This window comes from Myodes glareolus, chromosome 14, assembly GCF_982192425.1.
Source record: "Myodes glareolus chromosome 14, mMyoGla1.1, whole genome shotgun sequence".
In the NCBI taxonomy this organism is placed as follows: domain Eukaryota; kingdom Metazoa; phylum Chordata; class Mammalia; order Rodentia; family Cricetidae; genus Myodes; species Myodes glareolus.
The window spans coordinates 61,759,099-61,773,612 of NC_142039.1; positions in this window are offsets into that span (position 1 = coordinate 61,759,099).

Sequence of the window (14,514 nt, forward strand, 5' to 3'; positions counted from 1 at the left end):
CACATATAGTCTCTCCAACATGGTCCTTTCTGCATATGACTGTTTTGATCATTTGGGACTTTTGTGTTTCCATACAAATTTAAGGATTGTTTTTTTCCCCCTAGTTCTGTAAAAAATTCCATTAGAATTCAAAGGGGATTGCATTGAATCTGCAAGTCATTTTTTGGTAATATAATCATTTTTCACAACACTAATTCTGCCAATCTAATGAATTTTTCTGATTTTTCCAATTTTATAGTGTTGTCTTCAAGGATTTCAAACCCTCGGTCTGTTGGAGCTATAGAAGGACAGTTCAGCGATGGTGTTTGCCTGAGTGGGGAGGGTCTAATTTCAATCCCTGGTACTACAAATACATACAGATATACACGTTTGCACACATACACACACACACTCAAAATGGAGGGAATTTTTTTTTTTGGAAAAACTTCAGTTGGAAGTGGAAGGAACTAGATAATGAAACTATAGATACAAAATAACAGTCATTGATTGCTCCATTCAAGCCTGATGCTCTGAAGAATTTCGACTATCATGATATCAGATGGGCTAACGACCTGGGTAAAAACAAACTGTGGCTGAGAAGGGAAGGTGCTGCTACTCCTGTTCACTTTTTTTCACAAAGTTGGAGAAAGCAAGGTGGCTCTTCTAACCCCATGTGACGATCACAGAGATCAGATGCTGTGCTTCCCCTGTAGAAAGCCTGGACAATGCACAAAGGAACAGTCAGGAGGGTGGAGACCTAAACAGGAACCGTCGCCTTCTCCTAAGATATAAAGATGAACTAGGAGAAGACCTTGCCAGGGCTGGCATAATTTGCAGTAAGTACACAATGGAAAACTGCATTTCATCTTAAAACAGTACTGTGCGTGTAAGGGATTAATTTGGCAGTGTTTGCTAATGTCAGGGACACACACACACACACACACACACACACACACACACACACACACACAGAGTTTTTAAGATAGAAGGTTGCCTAAACTCAGCAGCCTGAAATGGCTAACACGGCAGCTCACTTCCTTCACTCTGTATCCTTACTTTCGTGGAGTGACCCATGGTGTTCTGCAGAAGGAGTTTAATAACAGCAACATTTATCGTAGGCTTTCAAGGTGCCAAGCCTATGATACATGGCTTTACTTCATCCTCACCAACATCAAGCCAGCAAGCAAACACCACACAGACCAGGAAACCGAAGCTGAGCTGGTGATTGAGTTGAGACTAGATCCTTTAGTTGTGGGAACAAAGAGCATGACTAATGTTCTACAAGACTGTACATTTGACCTAATTTTATTTAAAAAATCTTATTTGTTAAATTAAATAGACAATTTAACGGATACATATTTATAATCCCAAATCCTATGAGTTCAAAATTTAGTTTTATCCAACTTGGAGTTAAAAGGAAGGGGTGAGGCACGAGGCAGAAAAGCTGTGGTTTACCAGCTCCGTACAGGGAGAGGTGTGTCTGGGGGTAATTACTCCCCAACAGGCATCCCTGGTCTGAAGCAGAAGCGAGGACATGCACCGTTCCCTGTGAGCACACTGCTGTCATGGTCGCAGGGAGAATAATGCTGTCCAGGTAAGAAGATGGCAGTTGAACACTGGGAGAAAGGGAATTAGGGCTTCACCAGGAGAAACAATCCACACCAGCTGTACACAAGCTCTCCTAGAAAACACAAAAACAGAGACCACTTCCTGTTGGCTGAGAATTGAACTTAGCATCTCTGGAAGAGCAGTCAGTGCTCTTAGCCACTGAGTTCTTAACCACTCTCCAGCCCCTTCCTCAGAGGCCGGTAAAACCCAAGCCAGCAAGGGTGTCAGAAAAGTCAACCATCACTTGGCTTCATCTGTGCGTGTAGTTACAAAAGTCTCTTACACAGTAGTAGAAGATGAATGCAGAAATGCGTAGAAGTCTGTTTGTATTTGCTCTGGAGTTTCTCTTGTGTTGTTCCTGATAGCCTTCTCAAGCATCAGAACAATTTAGCTCCAGTCACAGTGATGCATGGCTGTAACTCCAGCTGGGTCAGGGAGGAATTGCAAGTCAGAAGCTACATTGAACTACACTGTTCTGTCTGGGGGAAAAAAATCCCAAGTTAAGCAAAAGCAACTGCAACGAAACACTACATTCCTATCCTTTATGATGTCATCCTCTCCCCCTTTGCTTCATGCAAGGGGCAAGAGAGAGGCAGGCACTTCCTGTCATGGCCGTCAATGTTGCTATGCAGCCATTTGGAGATGGCAGAAAGGGCCTTACATTCTCAATGCAACTTTTGCTTGTAATTGTAAAAGGTTTATTTTGAGGATCCAGGATAGATTCCGCATCATAGGCATTGTAATATACATAGGCATACACTAAATATAAGGCTTGGAAAATCATAAAATTTATACTTTTAGGCTTATCTAATTATAATTTGTCCTTTACAAACTATTCCTTCCAGTTGGGCATGGTGGCACATGCCTGTAATTCCAGCATTAAGGAATATAGCTGGAGACCAACCTGGGCTACATAGCTAGATTCTGCCTTTAAAATACACACACACACACACACACACACACACATATGCATAAACACATACACAGGTACATATATACACACATGCATATATATGCACAGATGTATATACACATACACAAATATATACCCACATACACAAGCATATGTGCATTTGTGTATATATGTGTATATTATATGTGTGTATATACACATACACATGTCATCATGGGTATACCTGCACAAATAAAGACAGATAATGTTCCAGCATATGTTTCTAAGGAAATAAAACAGCTGGGTGGTGGTGGCTCATGCCTTTAATCCCAGAACTCGGGAGGCAGAGGTAGGCAGATCTCTGTGAGTTCAAGGCCAGTCTGGTCTACAAGAGCTAGTTCCATGACAGGCTCCAAAGCTATAGAGAAATCCTGCCTCAAAAACAATAAACCTCAAAAAACAAAAAGAAAATAAAACAATTTTTTGCCTATTATAATATAAAGCATATTACAGGTATAGCACACAATCTTAAAGGTCAGGCAATTATAGGAAAAATCAAATCAAACTATAAAGGATATGTTAAGCAAACAGAAAGGGATGAAAACGACCACCAGAAATAGATTGCATAATGCTTTATTAACCTTGAATTTTCTTAATGCTAATGAGAAAGGAACAATGGCTGCAGAGAGACATTGGGTAATAGAAAACACTTCTGAATTAAATCAGCCAGTGTATTTCAAGGATGTGTTGACCTCAGAATGGAAACCAGCTATGCAATGTTGGGGAGGGGTTTTCACTCTTGTTTCCACAGGAGGAGAAAAGCTATGGATACCATCAAAATTAATCAGAATTCGGTTTGAAAAGGGGAAACCTCTTGAGAAAGAGAAATGACGGCTCATCCACAGAGTTGATAGTCCTAAAGTTATAAGGGAACCTCATAAGGGTTGGAACAGGGTTCTGTTCTTGTCTTTGAAAAGTCAAGAGACCTTGGACATCTAGATGCCTAAATAGAAGAAAAGATAGTTATCCAGAAAGAATCACCAAGAAAAGGAAAATCTGACTTGTGGTGCCAGTACCCTCTGCAGGGTAAAATCTCACTACCTACACATGCATATCTACCTACTTCTCAGTATAAAGGTAGTTGTTAAAAATCAAAGATGGCTTTGGAGTTGGGCAGTGGCTCTCCTCTAAAGTCAGCACGTTGTTAAAAAAAATTCAGAGTTTCTATCTCATATCAGGTGTCATCTGGTGTGGGATAGAAGGAAAATAAAAATCTAGGTACTAAGGTTATCAAAACTTTGCTTTTAAAAATTCTATTTCTCCCCATACCTATTTTTGACTCTATGGTACTTTTCTTTGAATATATGTCTATTGAAATTCAAACATTCTGTTTTCATATGGATAATGTCTAAGTTTTCCACAGTGAACAATACATTTTCCTACAGTAACCTTTGAAGTCTCCAGGAAGAAGATGGGGCCCCACAACAATGATCCCACCTGTTTCATATGACACTGTTCAGATGATAGCACCCCTTAAAGATTGGCTTTGGACTACAAACTGCTCAGAACAGTTTCGATGGCTAGCTGAGATGATCCAGCCTCACAGACTATTCTAGTCAGGACTTGAGACAAGCCCTGCACTTTCCCATGATGCATAGACTGAATGATACAAGTACCTCTCCAGGACTTGACAGTTAACCTAATTTTTTTCTTTCAGGATCCCCTAAAGATACTGTCGTTCCCAGATAGCAGGAAGTAAATTTAAGAATACGATGCCCACATTCCCAGAGGCGGGATGGATGGGTTTTGGTCGTTCAATGGATTATGGATATTACAGATATGACAGGATAAAAGGGGAGATTATTGAATCTACTCTGAAAAGAAAAAGGGAGGATCTAGATAAGATAACAAGATAGATTACTGAATCTATTTTTAAAAAGCAACTATTAGTTTTAAATGTTTTACATTGGATTGGACTTTTGTATATTGTATACAAATTTTGTATATTGATATAAATTTGAGATTAGTTTTGGTAAAACATACTGTACATACATTTATAGCCTTGTTCAAGGTTGTACATATACGCTAATTTAACAACATAATATAAATTTTTAGCTCTTGAAAATTATTATTGCCAACTGTTTAGGATAATAAGGGAATGCAGGTTAGTAATTAGTCACCTATTATAATCGAACTTGTAGTCACATTAGGTATGTTTTCAAGGTTAAACAAAGATATATTTTAGATAGACAGGTCAACTTCAAACACTTCAAATACAGAATAGAGCATTAAGATGCTTTAATAACCTAAGTTCTTCTTTTTTATGTCAATGAGACCTGTCTGCTCCTGGCAGCACCAATCTACTTCAGAGAAGATAATGGGCATTGAAGAAACTCCACATGGAGTTTACTTTCTCTGTGGCAAAGGTAAACCACTGGGCAAGAAATGCCCTGCCTCTACTGCTGACAGTGTGCTGTCCTAATTAGACAAGCAGGACACAAAATATCCTGCTTCACAGAAAAGTCTGTCAGATATAGTAGGCCTGTAGGCCAAAGATGAATGCTCCAATGTTGAAGAGGAACTTTGGGCAACTGTCCAGGCAGCCAGCTGTTTTTGTCATTCCTCACACCTTTTGGAAGTCACCTGCTTGCACTTCCTGCTTACTCAGTTAATATTATTTCCTTCTTGGGTCTCTGAGGGAGTTGAAGATCAGATAGTTATCGTTATTGTTTTCCTTGACACAGAGAGCAAGTTATGATAGAAAGTAAATCAGGTACAAGATTTTGGACTCACCAAGATAGGATAGATAAGGAATGTTTTCTCTGAATTTGTCATATGCAAATGGACTAGACATTGTTGATGTATTTATTGCCTGTATATATTGTATATAGTGATTATTCTTATTGTATATAGTTTCTCTTATATTATTTATAGCCTTCTTTTTTATTTTAGACAAAAAGGGGAAATGTAGTGGCATTTCACTTGTATTTTAATAAATAAAACTTGTCTGAGGATCAGAAAAGTAAAACAGCCACACTGGTCAGCCTTTTAGACCAGCAGCAATAACACACACTTCAATTCCAGTAGACACACTAGCTTGCCATAGAAACCAGGCAGTAGTGGTATACGCCTTTAATCCCAGAACTAGAGAGGATTATAAGACGGGAGAAGACAGTTCTCAGTCACAGTTTCATTCTGAGTTTTCCTGAAGGCAGGATCGCTATTTCGGACTCAGGTCAAAGTAAGAGCCAGTGACTGGCTGCTTTGCTTTTTGGATCTTCAGGTTGAACTCCAATTTCTCTCTCTGAGTTTTTATTAATTGTGCTTCGTATATATATTTATAGACATACACACACATATACACACAAACACACACATATACTCGCGTGTACATATTTCACTCTTGCAAATGAAACAAGATCTTTTGAACACCATATTATTATAGTAATAACTGAATGAATGTTAACTAATAATTATAATATTTATAAAAATGCAATATAATAACAAGCATTTATATCATCATGTCAAAAGAATAATCCCCAAACCTATACCATATATATGTATATATATATGTACATATATATATATATATCACTTAAACAAGTTTAATTACTAGAGACTTTGACTACCTACCAAGACATCTAACATTCTGAAGTTAATTGGCCCAGGTTCACTTAGAGAGAAAGTGGCAGTACAAAATACTTAATGTTACTCACAGGATAATTTCAAATAGAAATTCTTGCAAAATTAACAAGGTATACAGAAATCAGATAATATAAAAACTGAATACAGTCCCATACTGGTCATTAAATCTGTACCTATGTTCAAAATGCATGGAACAAAAAATGCTTAAAGTGATGTCATCTTTGGAGGTAGGACACTATAGATGAGAAATTGTATGACTTTTAATAGAACAGCCTATGGCTTTTGATGCTGTTGTGTGGCAAGTAGTTTAATAGTCATTATCTTTTTCCCTTCTTTACTACACACTTTAATCCTCTAAACTTTGATAAAAAAAATAAGTATTTCCTCCATAGCACACTAAGCAAAACATTTCATATGTTAATGACAGTGTCCTGTAAGCCCTGCTAGTTTTGTCTATTAATAATGCAGCATACAAAAGGCAGGCAGTTTTCCATGTTACAAGTGGTAAAGCTGAACTTCCAGTTGATACTTGTCTCTGACAACTTACAAGGCCAGCACTGACTTTTCCTGTTTAGTCTTTTGTTCCATGGCTATGCTGGGGATTAAACCCACAACCTGGTATATGCTAGACAAGTGCTCTACCTCTGATCCACAGCCCTCGGCCCTCCGAGGACCAGTTTTAGATCCACGAATACCCTTTGCTGATCTTTTGAGCTTAAAGTTGGCAACTCCCCGTGATCAAATTTCCATTGGCCTAGGGACACAGAGTGGAAACTCTCGAGTCTGTAAACAAATCATCCGCAGTTTAATCCCGATCCTAAACTTTTAGAGAAAGCACTGTTCCAGTTCTCTCTTCAGACAGCATTTAAAAATATGCTGGATTTGCATATGTAGAAAGACACACCCTCCTAGTTAAAAAGAAAAGTCTGGCACGACAGAGCTCGTCTGGTGAAATCTGTTCCCGTCTGCCCACCTGAAAGTGCACACTGGCAGGATGGGAAAAACCTTAAGGGAAGTTTCACTTTATTGTTTGCCTAGGGCAGTGAGACGACATTATTCTAATTAGCCATGTTCAAAAGATTTTCAGTTAATTAGAACATACAGTTCTTGGAAAAACAAGAAACAGGCAGTTAGTGAAATCTAAAGCCAGCTAGAGTTCCTTAGTCCACTTCCAGTAACCTGCTTGTCCCACTAACACGATTTAGGGCAATCACCTGAATGGTTAATTAGTACCTTCCCGTGACAGAGTGGGTAGAATAACGTTAGCGTTCATCTTTTGAAGGGTAGCGAATGGAGCTGCTGTCTGGTCACACGGAGTTCCATCTCGAAGTTCAGTTTGTTGGTTGGTTTAGAATATCTCATCAGTATTTCAAATAACACTCAAGGAATCACAGCACTTGTTTCTCTTTCTTTTCTTTTTTCCCCCAGAATTATTTTTAGGCAACAAGAGCAATGCCCATTCATTAAAATACATCTGTGAGATTTGAAACGTAAACCAAGGGATTCTCCCAGCCCCCACCTTTCAAGGAGGCTGAGCAAACTACACATCATCCCCAGGGGCTCCATTTTTTTTTTTTGAAAAAAATGCTTTTAGGGGCTAGAGAGATGGCTCAGAGGTTTAAGAGCATTGCCTGCTCTTCCAAAAGGCCTGAGTTTAATTCCCAGCAACCATATAGTGGCTCACAACCATCTGTAATGAGGTCTGGTACCCTCTTCTGTCGTGCGGGCATACACACAGACAGAATATTGCATACATAACAAATAAATAAATATTTTTAAAACATGCTTTTATGAATGTCTATGACCCAAAACAATCTTAGCCAACGCTTTGGATCATCCCCTCCAGGGTTATTATTATGTGTTGATCTGGTGTGTGTTTGACGTTTTCTTAAGAATACTCTGGTGGCTCTTAAATTTGAATCAGAGAGCAAAAGGAGATAAATTCAGCTCCTGGGAACCTTGAAGAGTCTCTCCGCACTCTGTTCTCTTTTTGTGTGATTTTAGGTAAGCCTGGGGGATCCTGAGCCCCCTCCCGACTCCGCCCTTGGCCACTGATGCTCACCCCAGAGGTCTGCAGGAGAATCTGGCTCTTGAATGACACATGGAGACAAAAGTCATATACTGTGTAGTAAGCACCCGAGGGATTGACTGGATATCTTAGTTAGGGTCACTCTTGCTGTGACGAAACACTATGACCAGAGCAACTAGAGGAGGAAAGGGTTTATCTCACTCACAGTCCCATATAGCAGTTCATCATCAAAAGCATAGAGGGTGGGAATGCACGTAGGGGACTAAGTTGGAGGCAGGAGCTGATGCAGAGGCCATGGAGGGGTGCTGCTTCCTGGCTTGCTCCTCCTGGCTTGTTCTTCCTGCTTTCTGAGAATACCCAGGACCGCCAGCACAGGGATGGCACCACCCACCCTGGACGAGGCCCTGCCCCATTGATCATTAATGAAGAAACTGCCTTACAGCTGGGTCCCATGGAGACATTTTCTCAACTGAAGCTCCCTCCTCTCTGATGACTTTAGCTTGTGTCAAGTTGACATCAAATTAGTCATTACACTAGGTGAAGGAGTTTGGAAGCCTCTGTCTAAACAGGACTTGTCTCCTCAGTGAACACTGGTTTTCCTGCCATTTAGTCTAAGCGACATTTCATTTTCCACTGCTGCGAAGGGCAATGGACTGGAAGTGGACACAAACAGAGACGCTGAACAGCAGCCAGGCAGGGGTCTGTTGAGCAGCCACAAATGCTGGGGAGGGCAAGAAGGTTGCTGAACAGGGTCTCTTAAGCCATTCCTACTCATTATTCCTTTTCCTATGTGATTGGGGAAGGGGAGTTGTGTGTGTGTGTGGGGGGGGGGGGAGGGTGTCACATGCACATCAATGTGCAGGTGCACCTGTCTGTGCACATGCAGCCGCCAGAGCAGGAAGTCACATGCCGTCATCTCATTCTCTACCTTGTCGCCCTGAAAGGCATCTCACTGAGCTGGAAGTGTGACCTATGACTAGGGTGGAAGTCTAGGGACTCCCAAGAGGTTCACCTTTCTCTGCCTCCCAGTACTAGGGTTAGAAGCACACAGGGTTATGCCTGGCCTTTTATATGACTGTTGGGGAATTTGAACTCAGGTCCTTTTGCTTGCAGAGCAAGTGCTCTCAGTCACTGACGCACCTCCCTAGACCCTCCCTTTTTATTAATTTTTTAAACATTTATTTATTTGGGAGAGAGAAGGGTGGGAGGGAGGGAGGGAGGGAGGGAGGAGGGCGGAGGGAAGGAGGGAGGGAGGGAGAGAAAACATGTTCACATGCCACAGGGCACAGTGGAGGTGTTAAACCTCTCCTCCAACAGCATGGGTTCAGGGGATCAAACTCAGATTGTCAGGTTTGAGTCATCTCCAGTTCCCTTGGTGCCTAAGAAAATTTAACATGACTTGTGTATTGCTATGAAAATAAAGCATTTACTGATAATAAATTGTAAATGAATCTTTAAAAATAATCCTTTGGTACACATATAATTTTACAATAAATGCAAATGTGCAAGCTAATGAGTGGGTGTGCCTGCTTATTTTAAATAAAGAACTAAATCTTGGCTGGATGTTTGATCCGACAAGACATAAAGCATATCCAACGCTGCAGAGTTGGTGGGTATTTGGGTTTTATAATCATCAGTGAAGAAAACACCACTTCACATAAATCCATAGTACAAAAGGCAGAAGTACGTAGAAGGCCATCTCAGAATTTGCTGGAAGTCTGTCCTGATTCCCAAACCAAAATTCATCGAATCATTTCTTTTTCGTGAGAGTCAAGTCATCCACTTGAACAGCAATTTTGAAACTCAAACATTTTAACACAGTACAGTCTAAAAGGATACTCATTTGATATTTACATGACAGAGAGAAAATATTAAAATTTTTGCTTTCCTTAATGAACCCATTATCTCTTTATAAAAGTAGAAAAATTTCTGTGGGTCTAATAAATATTGCAACTGGTAACAAGTACTAGTCCAGAGCCAGAGTCTGGCTGCCTAGGCACGTTGGCAGTGTGTGGTGTGTTGGCGTGAGGAACGCAACGCGCATGTCATGTGCTCACAACCCACTGCAGTGAAGCCTTGTGAGGTCACTGTCATTATTCCAGTAAAAAAATGCCACCCATTGGTGATGCTGCGTGAGGAGGTTTGAGACTTGCTGTCACCAGGGATAGGCTTTGAGAGCTGTCCACCTACTTCCTTGCTCTTTCTGTCTCAAACTTCCACTTAAACATGTGAGCTCTCAGCTCCCTGTTCCACCAGTGATCCCTGCTACACCTCCCAGGTCACGAGCGACTGTCTATCTGGAGCTGATAGCCCAGGTAAACTTCTTCCTTCCATGAGTTGCCTTGGTCATGGTTTACCCCAGCAACAGCACAGTAGCTACTACAGGAAGTCAGGAGCGCACCTTCCAGAAAGACCTTGGCTGCATTGTGCGTCTGAGTTTGAATTAAGTTTGGTTGCTGTGCATTCATAAATTAGTGCTCCTGCAAAATATATTTTCACAGCTCCAATACTCAGTTATGAGATCCTCTGTGGGGTCACAAGCCCTAGTTTAGAAAGCTATGGCTGAAATAAGGAAGCAGATGAGAGGCATTGAAGGGTTCTAGAGGACGAAGACAGGAGTGGCAAAGAGCGGACTCTCTTCCCAGCTTGATTCATCCAGGGTCAGCATCCACTGAGGCCTTGTGCGGTTTTGAAAAGCTTGCAGCATCAATGAAGGCTCAGCCAGAGGGGACTAGGCAGCCCCCAGCAAACTGACCTTCTCTCCATAATGTTGGACTGTAATGGAAAAGAAAAAGGGGTCCAGCAAAGGCACCAATGTACTTCTCTGCCTGATATCAAAATCCAGTAGTTTCAGATATGAAAGTTGAATATGTGACCAATAATTTCCTTGGCCAAAAACAGTACCAAAACAAACAACAACAAAAACCAGTAAAAGAGTTATGAGGAAACCTCAAAAAACGCCTTTTAAAACCTTTTTATTCATTCTCTCACTTGTCCATATATACATAATACTTTTCCCACTGTCCTGTTGCCCCCTCCTGCTGAATAACTTCTTCTTTTCATCAGTCTCCCTCCCTCTTTACTGTCTTTTCTCCCCTCTCCGGCTGTAGCTGGATTTAATTGGGGTTGCTTGCATTAACATGAGTTGGGTGTTTTACTTGGACAAGGGCAATGTGCCAGTGGTTACACTGCTGAGGAGTATGACTTATCCTCTCCTAATAACCATGAACTATCTGTGGCTTCTCAAGGAGGCACGGAGCGTCATGAGCCCTATCCTTACCAGTGGTGGCATGCCCACGGGCACAGTCTTGTGCAGGTTGGCACTGCTGCTGTGTGCTCAAGTGCCACAGCAGTGCCACGTTCAGGAGACAGCACCGCGGCTCCCTCCCCGATCCTCCAGCTTTTCTTCCTGCTCCCTCCTTTGCAGTGTCCTCTGAGCCTTAGAAGGGGTGAGCTAGGCGTCCCATTTAGGGCTGAGCCTCACCAGTTACTTATTCTCAGCGCTTTGACCAGTTAGAAATCTCTGCATTAACCATCACACACAGCAAACGGGAGCTCAGACCAAGGCTGTAGGCTTGTCCAGTGTGTGGGTATAAAACATACATAGTTAGAAGACACATTGACACTGGGTCTTATTAGAAAAGCAGAGCAATAGACTCCTACCACTAGAAGGAGGTTTGCCCCTCTTTTAATTAGCCTGTTTGCTTTCTTTTTGAATGCACATGTTACAGTTAACATGTAGTATGTTTGCTTAAAATGATGACTCTCCTTAATTCAGAGGATCTGAACTCTTCAAATGCCAAGGTCACAAAAAATAAAGAAAAGACCAGGTGAACTGTCCCAGACTAAGGGAGGCTAAAGAGACCTGAATGTAATATTCACTAAGGGAATTGTTTCTTTCATTTGCGACTGAAGAGGTTAATGGAACCATTAGTGGAAAATGAATAAATAAAATATGAGTAATATTATGTCGATGTTAGTTTCCTGGTTATGGTAATTATTTAGGATTTTTAAAGAAAATATATTACTTTTAGATTTATAAGTTAATACTAAGCCTTGAAACATTTAAGGTCAAAGGTAGCGTCATGCCTGAAAGTTAAACATTTCAGGGGCAAAAAGGGATAAAGAAGTAAAACCATGATAAAATGTTCACAGTTGAGAACATCAGAGTAAAATAACGTGATTCTTTGTGTTGTTATTTCCTATGTGTATTTAAAAACAAAATAGTAGTGGCTTGGAATTTATTTCACTGATAGAACTCTAGAAAATGTGTGATGCCCTGGGTTCAGACCTGTGTTCCACAAAAGATAATTATAGTTAGACTCAGTGTCTTAGTTAGTGTTGCTGTTGCTATGATGAAACCCATGAGCAAAACCAACATGGGGAGGAAAGGGTTTATTTGGCCTTCACTTCCCTCATTGAAAGAAGTCAGGACAGGAGCTCAAACAGGGCAGGGACCAGGGACCTGGAGGCAGGAGCTGATGCAGAGACCATGGAGAGGTGCTGCTTACTGGCTTGCTCCCCAGGGCTTGCTCAGCCTGCTTTCTTATAGAACCTAAGACCACTGGCTCAGGGGCGGCACCACCCACATGGAATGGGCCCTCCCCCATCAAGCAGTAATTAAGAAAATACCCCACAGGCAGTGTCTGGTTGACATGAAACCAGACAGCATGCCAAGGTGTAGTGGCACATGCCTGTAATCCCAGTAGCTGGAAAATTGTCATGAGTTCAAGGCCAGCCTGATTTAGGTAGCGAGTTCCAGGACAGCCAGAGATTCATAATGAAATTCTGTCTCAAATGCACACAGATTAGGGATCTGGGGGACGACAAACATGAAGACCTGAACTTGATCCCCAGCACCCGCATAAAAAATTCAAATACGATGGCATGGCTCTTGTTGCTTCAGCACTATGAAGCAGACTCAGGGGGATCCCTGGCACTCAGTGGCCAACCAGCCTAGTCAAACTGGCAAGCTCCAAGTAAGAAAGAGAATCTCAAAATAAAAGGTGGACCGTGTCTGAGGAATGATGCCTGAGGGTGATCCTTGGTCTCCACATGAACCCGTTCACACATGCAGGTGCTCCCTCAATGCTGCACACTCATAAGTATATGCACACCCATGTATACATAAATTTGTACAAAGTTTAAAATAAAAATAACATTAAAAGATAGTTGTTAATGTTAAGGTTATTTTTAATATCACATAGAGATATAAGCAAATATTTAGCATCCCTCTAAGGATTGATAATATATGTTTTAATCTTAATGACACATACAAAAATTCTAATGGGAAATACAATTTTACATTTTTATGGGGTGATCTAATTGATCTCCTAATATGTCACTTGGAGTGGCAAATCCTGTCAGTCACCCTCCAGCAAGACTTGTCCCTGATGAGAACTGAATGTCTCTTAAGAGCCGACAGCAAGGCCCACAACACGTGAGCAACTTAAAGTGAAGCTGTCCCCTTGCCATAGTCCACTTTCTCTGTATTTTGCCTGGGTTTTCTTTCCATATTTTGCCCGCATGCACCATTTTAGACTTGCAGCTTTTCAAGGAAACATTCACAGCTTGATGAGATCTTTAAAAAAAAATACATTTGAAGCAGGTTAAAAACAACTACAGTCTGAAAAAAAAAAACTCTTGTTCTTGTTGTCTAAAGTGGGACTGAAAACTGGGAGAAGGGTTTTATTATTCTCAAAGTACTCAGAATTGTTAGGTTTGCTTATTTTACATCGGCCGTGATCCTAAAATCTAAAAACTGCCCTGAGCAATCTGCCAGTAACAAGCTAAAGTATCTCTTCCTTATGACAAGAAGACTGATAGCAATCCAACTGTCATCTTGTTTCTGTGAGTATGTATTTGTCCTAATCTATTGTAGTTCAGCTAATTATAGCTTTGTATTACAAGACCTTCCGTCTAAATCAGGCCCCAAGATAAACAGATTTGCTGCTTGTCTTCCTTGTATATATCTAACTCAACTGATGAGTTATTAATAGTTTAACTTTTTTACGAAGTCGATTATATATGTTTGGACTTGCCACTAGATTAGAAATGCAGTAAGATAAAAACTGTGACTTGGTGTGTACGCAATTGCAGCCTTCCTGAACAAAATTAAAAACCAGATCATCCCAACATGGAAAACAAAAGGCAAACACTCCTGAGTTTGGGTAGTTGGGCTTCTCTCCTCACTCTAGAATGATACTCTGGGTTGCTGGGCATGGCTCCCCACACTTGAGATTCCGGCACTTGAGAGGGTAGGAGATGGACGTCATATTCAGCTACATAGCGTGTTCAAAACAGCCTGGGCTACAGGAGGCTGGATCAAAAACAAAAACAGAAAGGGAGGAGAGGGGCAGGG